An 8703-nucleotide genomic window follows, 5' to 3' on the forward strand; every position below is an offset into this window, starting at 1 on the left:
CTGTCTTTGGCTTCTGCTCGGCTATTTTTTTAAAAACTATTTTACTTGTTATTTTTATTTTATGTGTATGAGTGTATTGCCTGCATGTGTGTAAGTAAATAAAAATAATAAAAATAAAAACAAAAAAATCAAGACCATTGGATATAAATTTTTGAATTTTAAAAAATGTTTTATATATTATCAATGTGTGTGTTTGTGTGTATGTGTGTGTGTGTGTGTGTGTGTGTGTGTGTGTGTGTGATATGTGTTTGGGTGCTGGTGAACCATGGCATGCATGTGACGGTCAGAGGACAGCTTTATGGAGTTCATTCTCTCCTTCCAACTGTATGTGGACTCCAGGGATGGAACTCAGGTATCAGACTTGCAAGATCTATCCTTTACCTCCTAAGCCATCTCACTGGCCCCAATAGAATTATTTTTAAGTGTTGGACACAAAGTGTGGGAATGGATACAAAGAGTGCTGTGTACTTTGACAATCATTTGACATCATTTTCTAATGTTAAATGTCACATGTCCCATGTTCCTAGATATACATCAAAGAGACACTCTTGTTATATCTACAGCAAGAGACACATGCAAGAATTGCTCATGATAGTACTGGTTAGCAAAGCCAAAGGCCTACAAGATCTCCTAAGTACAGAAATGGGAAAATGGGCAGAAGAACCTGGACTTCGTGGCATGTTCTACTGCAGTTAGAATGATGAGCTAGAGAGGCACAGAAAGTGGGTGGATCTTAGCTATACCAGTGAAAAGTGAATGCTAAAAGATTTCACAGATAGAATTCCTTTATATAATGTTAAAGAGAGAAGGAGAAAGGAGAGATTTAAGAATGTGTACATGGAACAATTACACACAAAGTAGAGCAAGTGTTTGGTAAATACAATGCTCAGAGTAATATTTCTTCTAAATGGTGGAAGTGAGGGGATGGTGGGTGATTGGTGGAGCTGTAGATGATGTCTTCTCTCTTACTAACTGTTCTGAATAGGGTTTCATGGGTGCCTTTGACACAGTTAAAATTAATTAATTAATTAAACAAATGCGGGCTGTAAATGGACTAATGATGAGAAATTATCGGGGTCAGAGATTATGAATAGACTATTTTTGTAAATTTGTGGTCCAATTAAAAATTAACAAAATTGGCTTTTTAAAATCATGCCCAGTTTCCCTTTTGGGTCTGTTAATTATCTTTAACCACTGCCTTGTCTGATATCAGTACTGGCATTGAATTTTTTTGTGACTGCGTTTGTCTGGTGTCTCTTTGCCCACTTGTCTATATTCATTTTTTTGTAAATGTGTTTTAAATGGCTTATAAAATAATGCTTCTTAAATTTTAATACATGTTTAACTCACTTGGGCTCTAATTACAATACAGTTTCTGTTCTGTGGGTCTGGGGTGGGACCTGGGATTTTTCATATTTTACCAGGCTCCCGGTGAGGCTGATAGTGCTGGTTCCACAAAATATCACATAAAAAGATCTTAAATGATGTACAGCTGAGCTTGGTTAACCCAGAAAGACCCAGCATTGATTTTAAATAAAAGGACTGATCATACTCACATTTAATGAAATAATACACATAATTAAGTCAGCCTTCCTATATTTACTTATATTTAATTTAGTGTTTTATTTGAATCAGGTTACTGTTCATTCACTTGTTCTTTTGGTTGGAAGTAGTAAAATTATTTTTTATTCAACTCATTGTATATTTGTATTTTTCTCTTATCTGTAGTTTATATATTCAACAAATATTTAATAAGTACCAATAAATATTTTGGAGTGGCTATATATGCTGTTTTTTTAAATATTTTATTTATTATTTTAAATTTATGCTTATGCATGTATTGCCTGGTATAGGTAAGTGCACCTGTGTCGTGCAATGCCCGCAGAAGACAGAAGGGGCTGTCAGATCTCCTGGAACTGGAGTTACAGACAGTTGTTAGTTGCCCTGTGGGTGCTGGGATTCAAACCCGGGTCTTCTGCAAGAACAACCAGTGTTCTTAACTGCTAAGCCATCTCTCCAGCCCTATGCTGTTTTTTAAAAGGCAAACTGCCAACTATGTCCTCCTTCTAAGTCATCTATTCATCTACAAATTTCCCCAGCTGGTACTGTTTGCATCTTAAGTAGTTCCAAAGACCAGTATGTTGGAAGATTTAGTTCCTAGCTTGGTATTACTAGGAGGTGGGGCTTAGTGGGGAGGCTTCATGTTGGGTCTGGGCCCTTGAAGAATGGGATCCTGCTCTCTTCTCTTCCTCTTTTGTTTCCTGGCTATGAAGTGAGTGGCCCTGTGATCCCACCATGTTATGTAGCCACAGATGAAGCTGATCACAGACTGAATGCTCTGAAATTGTGAACTAAAATAAACCTTTACTTTTTGTCTTTTTGGTTGTGAGGCTGAGCCTTTAATGGCTGTAGCAGTTCTCCCAACCTTTACATTTTATAGGTTGATTTTCTCAGGAACTCGTGTCATTAACAAGGAAGTTAGCCACTTCAATAACATATCAAGATTGCTAATCTGTTCCTTCCTTTTCTTTCTAGTGTGTTAATACATTTATAATTCACTTTCTTATCCCTCATCTGTATAATCCCTATGCATTTCTAAAGTGGCTCTGTACCTTTAATTTAAAACTATTTTTAAGTTTTTCCCTATCACCTAAGAATTGAAACTGATCCCTACTACTGCCCAGCACCATCTTGCTGACTAGCTGCACTCTCCTGTTTCATTGTGCCCACTGCAGAGCGCATCAACTGCTTCTCTTTCCTCCCCCTATTTTCTTCCTCTGACTTGAGTTCCTTAATCAGTCTCATATGTTGCTTAAAGACATTTCATTAGCTTTTTACACCTAGGATACATGAGTGCCATATCTTTTATATTTCTTATAACTTCCTTTTGTCCTGATGATTAGATGATTGCTATCCTGGCTGGATGTAGAAGTCTTGGGTTAATTCCACTGAATTTCAAAAAACTCAGTTCCTATATTAGAAGCTCAAAATTGCTTGTGATTTGGTTTACTTTCCTTTAATACTTGTGGTATGGTTATTGTCATCATTACTGTGTTTGAATTGTCATCTGTCTCCTCCAAATGTTCTTTATTAGGAAGCTCCTAAGTGTGGCTTTAACTCTCTCTTTTGGTTATTTTGTTTTCTTCCTTTCCCCATTTATTGCTTGGTCAGTTTCTCAGGGCCAAATTCCACTTCTATGAATTGGTGATGGAGAGGATGGCCCATGTGTAGGAGCAGTATTGGTGATGGAGATGATTTTCCGTGTAGGACAGTGTTGGTGATAGAGACGATGTCCCATGTAGGAAGCAGTGTTGGTGACAGAGATGATATCCCATGTAGGAGGCAGTGTTGGTGACGGAGATGATGTCCCATGTAGGAGGCAGTGTTGGTGACGGAGATGATGTCCCATGTAGGAGGCAGTGTTGGTGACGGAGATGATGTCCCATGTAGGAGGCAGTGTTGGTGATGGGGATGATGTCCCATGTAGGAGGCATTGTTGGTGACGGAGATGATGTCCCATGTAGGAGGCAGTGTTGGTGACGGAGATGATGTCCCATGTAGGAGGCAGTGTTGGTGACGGAGATGATGTCCCATGTAGGAGGCACTGTTGGTGATGGAGATGATGTCCCATGTAGGAGGCATTGTTGGTGACGGAGATGATGTCCCATGTAGGAGGCAGTGTTGGTGGCAGAGATGACGTCTCATGTAGGGGGCAGTATTGGTGATGGAGATGATGTCCCATGTAGGAGGCAGTGTTGGTGGCAGAGATGACGTCTCATGTAGGGGGCAGTATTGGTGATGGAGATGATGTCCCATGTAGGAGGCAGTGTTGGTGGCAGAGATGACGTCTCATGTAGGGGGCAGTATTGGTGATGGAGATGATGTCCTATGAAGGAGATAGTGCCAGTGATGGAAGTGAAATAGTAATGTCCATCTCAACAGGCTAATGGCTAGTGGGATACCTCTCAGTCCTCTCAGCTTCAAAGGCTAGTATTCTTTAAACTGAGATGCAGGTGCTATGGTAGTTTCTTGGGAGCTGCTCATTTATTTTCTTTTACTTGTATTTTCTTTTCACTCCCCAGGAAGACTAATCTCAGTGAGGATCTTTGGTGTACAGCCATTCTGAATTAGGCAAGCAGAGAACACAGTAGTGCCTATCAAGACAGTAATGTACCAAACGCCCCACTTCCACTCAGAAATTCAGCTCTTCAGCCTCTCCTTGAATGGCTTTTCCTTCTTATCATTTTTCTTTGAAATAGATTTTTACTGTTAACCCAGGCTGGCTTAGAACTTTCTGTGTAGTCCAGATTTGCGTCAAAGAAGACAGTATCCTCTTTTTCATCCTCTTGAGTGCACAGGCAATCTTCTTTTACCTTCCTAATCTTAGCTGCTCTAATTACCCTTTTTTACAGGCACCTCCAAATACACACTTCCATATCCATGCCACAAAGAAGTTTCTGCATTTTTACCTTGATTAACTTTTCTTTTTTTTTTTTTATTTTTTAGACAGGGCCTCACTATATAGCCCTGGTTGACCTAGAACTCATTATGTAGACGAAGCTGGCCTAGAACTCACAGAGATCCGTAAGTCTCTGCCTCCCAAATCCTGGGATTAAAGATATCTGCTACCACACTCAGCACCTTAGTTATCTTTTAATCTAGTTGTTTCTATGCCATTCACTTCCAGATTATCATCAACCTCCGCATTCACAATATTGTGATTTCCATCCCAGACACTGCTCTCAAGACCCAGGCATCACAGTACTTATATACTCTGAGTAGGCAAAGCCTCCTGATTAAAATAAGTTATGTCACATATCTGGGTGTTCAGGGTTCTGACATGATGCCGGTACAGAATAGACATTTCACATGGAGACACATTTCTGCTAATATTTTCAATATTATAAACCCATAAAATTTTGCTGATTCTGGGCTATAAAAACAAAAGTTAACTACAAAGATGGATAAGCGATCAGTCTTTTCCCTCTTATGTTTCTACAGCAACAGATAGAAGAATAGAAATGTTTTCTTTTTTTACTTTTTTTTTTAACAGAAAGATCTATATTGTCCATCTTGGTAGGAAGCTATGATCAGAATTATTTCAATTTGAAAAACTATCCTCATCATCTGCACAACTCACTGATCTGTTGATGACCTTCATCTTGTACGGACTGCCTGAGCATCTATTGAGGACTCACTGATCTGTTGATGACCTTCATCTTGTACGGACTGCCTGAGCGTCTATTGAGGACTCACTGATCTGTTGATGACCTTCATCTTGTTCGGACTGCCTGAGCGTCTATTGAGGACTCACTGATCTGTTGATGACCTTCATCTTGTACGGACTGCCTGAGCGTCTGTTGAGGACTCACTGATCTGTTGATGACCTTCATCTTGTACGGACTGCCTGAGCGTCTATTGAGGACTCTTGTGTCAGCCTCAATGGTAACAGCTTAGCTGTACTGCTTATGTCCACCTTCTGGATCCATTTCCTTAATTTGAGTTAGAGATGTTGCTATAATTTTTGCTGTTATCATTCAGACTTCATAATTCTTTCTATTTTGTCAATGTTAATACTGATATGACATCTAGTAAGTGATTGATCTTCCATAGGGCCCTATGGTCAGTTACGTTTGCTTGTTATCAGCACATAGGGGCCAATCCACAGATTTATGGCTGTCATAAATATCGTTACCAAAAGTACAGTTTCTTTTTTTTCCTGTGTGCTAATTTCTAATAACTCTTGTGCATGAGAGCAATTACTGACAAAAGTCAGCCTCTGCCAATAGAGTTTATCACACTTCATCATATGTTCTTTGTCACTGGAAGCATTGTGACAAGCCCAGGGTTAATTAAAACTAAGAAGACAATAAAATACACCTAATCAAACATAACAGGTACAGAAATCAATTAGCAGATTTATAGCACTTTGGAGGTTTCCATAATGTATAAAATTTAAAGAAACTGTCATTTCCATTTCCTCACGACAGTGTAATTAAATTTCTAATGGAAACTATTTTTCAGTAGGTAATGTACAACCCACTCAGGTTTCATTTGCATTAAAGTAGGGTCTATAGAAGTTGAAAGAGCTTGGGAAATTAAAAAGATCATTGAGTCATTTCCATTATTGATATTTAGTCCAGCTGAAAGTTGGGGGAACAACAGTGTCCAGGGAGGAGGAAAAGATGATGATTTATAATAAAGAGGAAAAGTGGAGTTTTCCCATATGTCAAAGTCCTACATATTCACACAATACAAAAATGACCAAAGGAATGAAAGTGTACCAAATAACTCACTCGCTTTGTAATTATTCTTGCATCATTTGCTTGACTTACTTGTTCTTTTAATTTCATTGATTCTTTTGACTGGATTGATTCCAATAGTCCCTTGCTTTGGTTTCCTGTACAAGTGACTTTAAATAAACCATTCCTTTTTGTAGGTTTCATCTGTGATAACTAATTTTACTTTGTGTTTATACACATATGTGTGTTGTATGTATGTTGCTTATACTTAAGGTGTGTGGGTTGCATGTACCACTGCATGCATATGTGGAGACCAAGCAGGACATGAGGTGTCTTTGTCTATTACTCTATACCTATTGCCTTGAGGCAGGATCTCCCTGAACCTGAAGTTCACCATTTCATTTCCGCTATACTGGTTGGCTACTGAAGTCTTGGGATCTGCTGCCTGTCTTTGTCCCCCAATGCTGGGGTTACAGGCACATGCAACACCTGGGTTTTTACATGAGTGCTGGGATTTCAAACTGAGATCCCCACGCTTGCAGAGCAAGTGCTTTTACCCATCTCTCCAACCTCTGATGGTTAATTTTGATCATCAACTTGATAGAATTTTGACTCAACTAGGAAACAAACCTCTAGGTGTGCCTGCAATAGTGTTTTCAAAGTTTTATTTGAGGCAGGAAAACCCAGTCTAAATATGACAACCACTATGCTGTGAATGGGAATCCTGAGCTGAATAAAAAGGAGGATGCAAGCGAGCACCATTGATTACAGATCTCTTGGCTTGCTGATTGTAGATGTCACATGACCACCTGTTTCAAGTTCCTGTCACTTGAAGGACAGGAACTTCCCTTAAGTTGCTTTGGTTAGATATTTTGTTACAGCGATGAGAAAAATAGCTAACATGCGACCTAAGTGAAATGTGATGACAGTCATGCTCACAGCATTCCACCACGTGGCAAGCGGGCAGGAGGCTCATGCAGGCGAAATGTGCACTGCTGAGTGTCTGCAAGGCCATGTTTGATCCCACTGTGGCCTGACTGCCTGCGGCACATACTGTCTCTCTGCCTACTGCTTTTCCTTTAGACACTGTGTGTCTTTGTTCATATTTTCTGAATTATGAACAAAATATTTTACTATTATTTATACATAAAAATGATCATATCCTGTACTTTTCATACCGAATTATCCCCTTTTAAAAAGTTCTGTGTCTCTCTGTGGGTAAGTCCATTGCACCCTCCAGGCCTTGACGCCCCCAGCCTCTATCACCCTCCTATCTCCACCACTATTCTCTCCTCTGAGTTTGGGCCCTGCTCCATTCCTTATCTTGGGGCCCCAGACACCCGGGAAACCAATAAGTCTTCCTGATCATTTTCATCCAACATAGTGCCTTCTCTGGAACCCAGGAGCACTGCTTCTGGGCCTGGCCCTGCCCTCACCTCCCTCTGCTTCCCTGGGCCTGCAGGATCTGCAGCAGGCCTCTCTCCTACCTGCAGGCCTCTCTCTGGGGTAAGTCCATTGCGCCCTCTGAGCCTTGACTCCCCCAGCCTCATTCACCCTCCCATCTCCACCGCCATTCTCTCCTCTGAGTTTCAGGAGCACTGCTTCTGAGCCTGGCCCCACCCTCACCTCCCTCTGCTTCCCTGGGCATGCACCACCCGCCAGCCTCTTTCTGGGACCCAGGAGCTGACCTTTCCTCTTCCTGATCCTTTTCATCCAGACCAACATAATGCCTTCTCTGGGCCCCAGGAGCATTGCTTCTGGGCCTAGCCCGGCCCTCAACTCCCTCTGCTTCCCTGGGCCTGCACCACCAGCCAGCCTCCTTCTGAGACGTGGGGGCTGACCTTTCCTCTTCCTGATCCTTTGCATCCAGACCAACCCAGCTCCTCAGTGCAGACCCCAGGAGGCCTTGGGGCCTCTTCCCGCCCCATCTGCCTTTGCATCTCTCAGTGGCTCCACCAGCAGTTCTAGACCAGTATCTTTCCTGGGCCAGGCTCCCAGGCCAGTCCAACCCCCAAATTCCTGAGGCCAAAATCTTTCCTGGAGGAATCCAAACCTTAGGAGAAAGCCTGAGAGCATCTGATCCTCATCTGAATTGGGTCTCTTTGGGAACTACTGAAGACAAAAGCAATCTGGCAACTACAATATAAAATAAAAAGAGAGAACCAAGAAGCTTAGATTACCAGCTTTTCATGCCCAGAAAGTAAATCACAAAGACACATAGAGTTCACAAAAAGAAGTAGACCTAAACTTGAAGGCCTGAGTCTAACACAAGAATCCGAAACTACAAAAGAAATTCACATGTCAAATTCACAGAGAAAAAATAATAACATGAAAAACCAAAATAACATATCCCCACCAAATACCAATAGTCCTCTAGAGGAGTACAGTGAGAACACCCTAGAGATAATATAGCACATGGAACTCAAAAGAACAATTATAAACATGATAAAAGAAATTAAGT

The 8703-nt window shown here is 41.0% G+C and overlaps 1 non-coding gene across 1 annotated transcript; it reads left to right on the top strand.

Moving 5' to 3' along the window:
* The first annotated feature begins 1050 nt into the window (after window positions 1-1050).
* On the top strand, window positions 1051-1120 carry LOC115066810. Its single transcript, XR_003846252.1, has one exon. It is a non-coding gene; the product is annotated as a small nucleolar RNA SNORD113/SNORD114 family (small nucleolar RNA).
* Window positions 1121-8703: the final 7583 nt, after the last annotated feature.

This window comes from Nannospalax galili, unplaced genomic scaffold (genome assembly GCF_000622305.1).
Source record: "Nannospalax galili isolate Female #2095 unplaced genomic scaffold, S.galili_v1.0 scaffold383, whole genome shotgun sequence".
NCBI lineage: Eukaryota > Metazoa > Chordata > Mammalia > Rodentia > Spalacidae > Nannospalax > Nannospalax galili.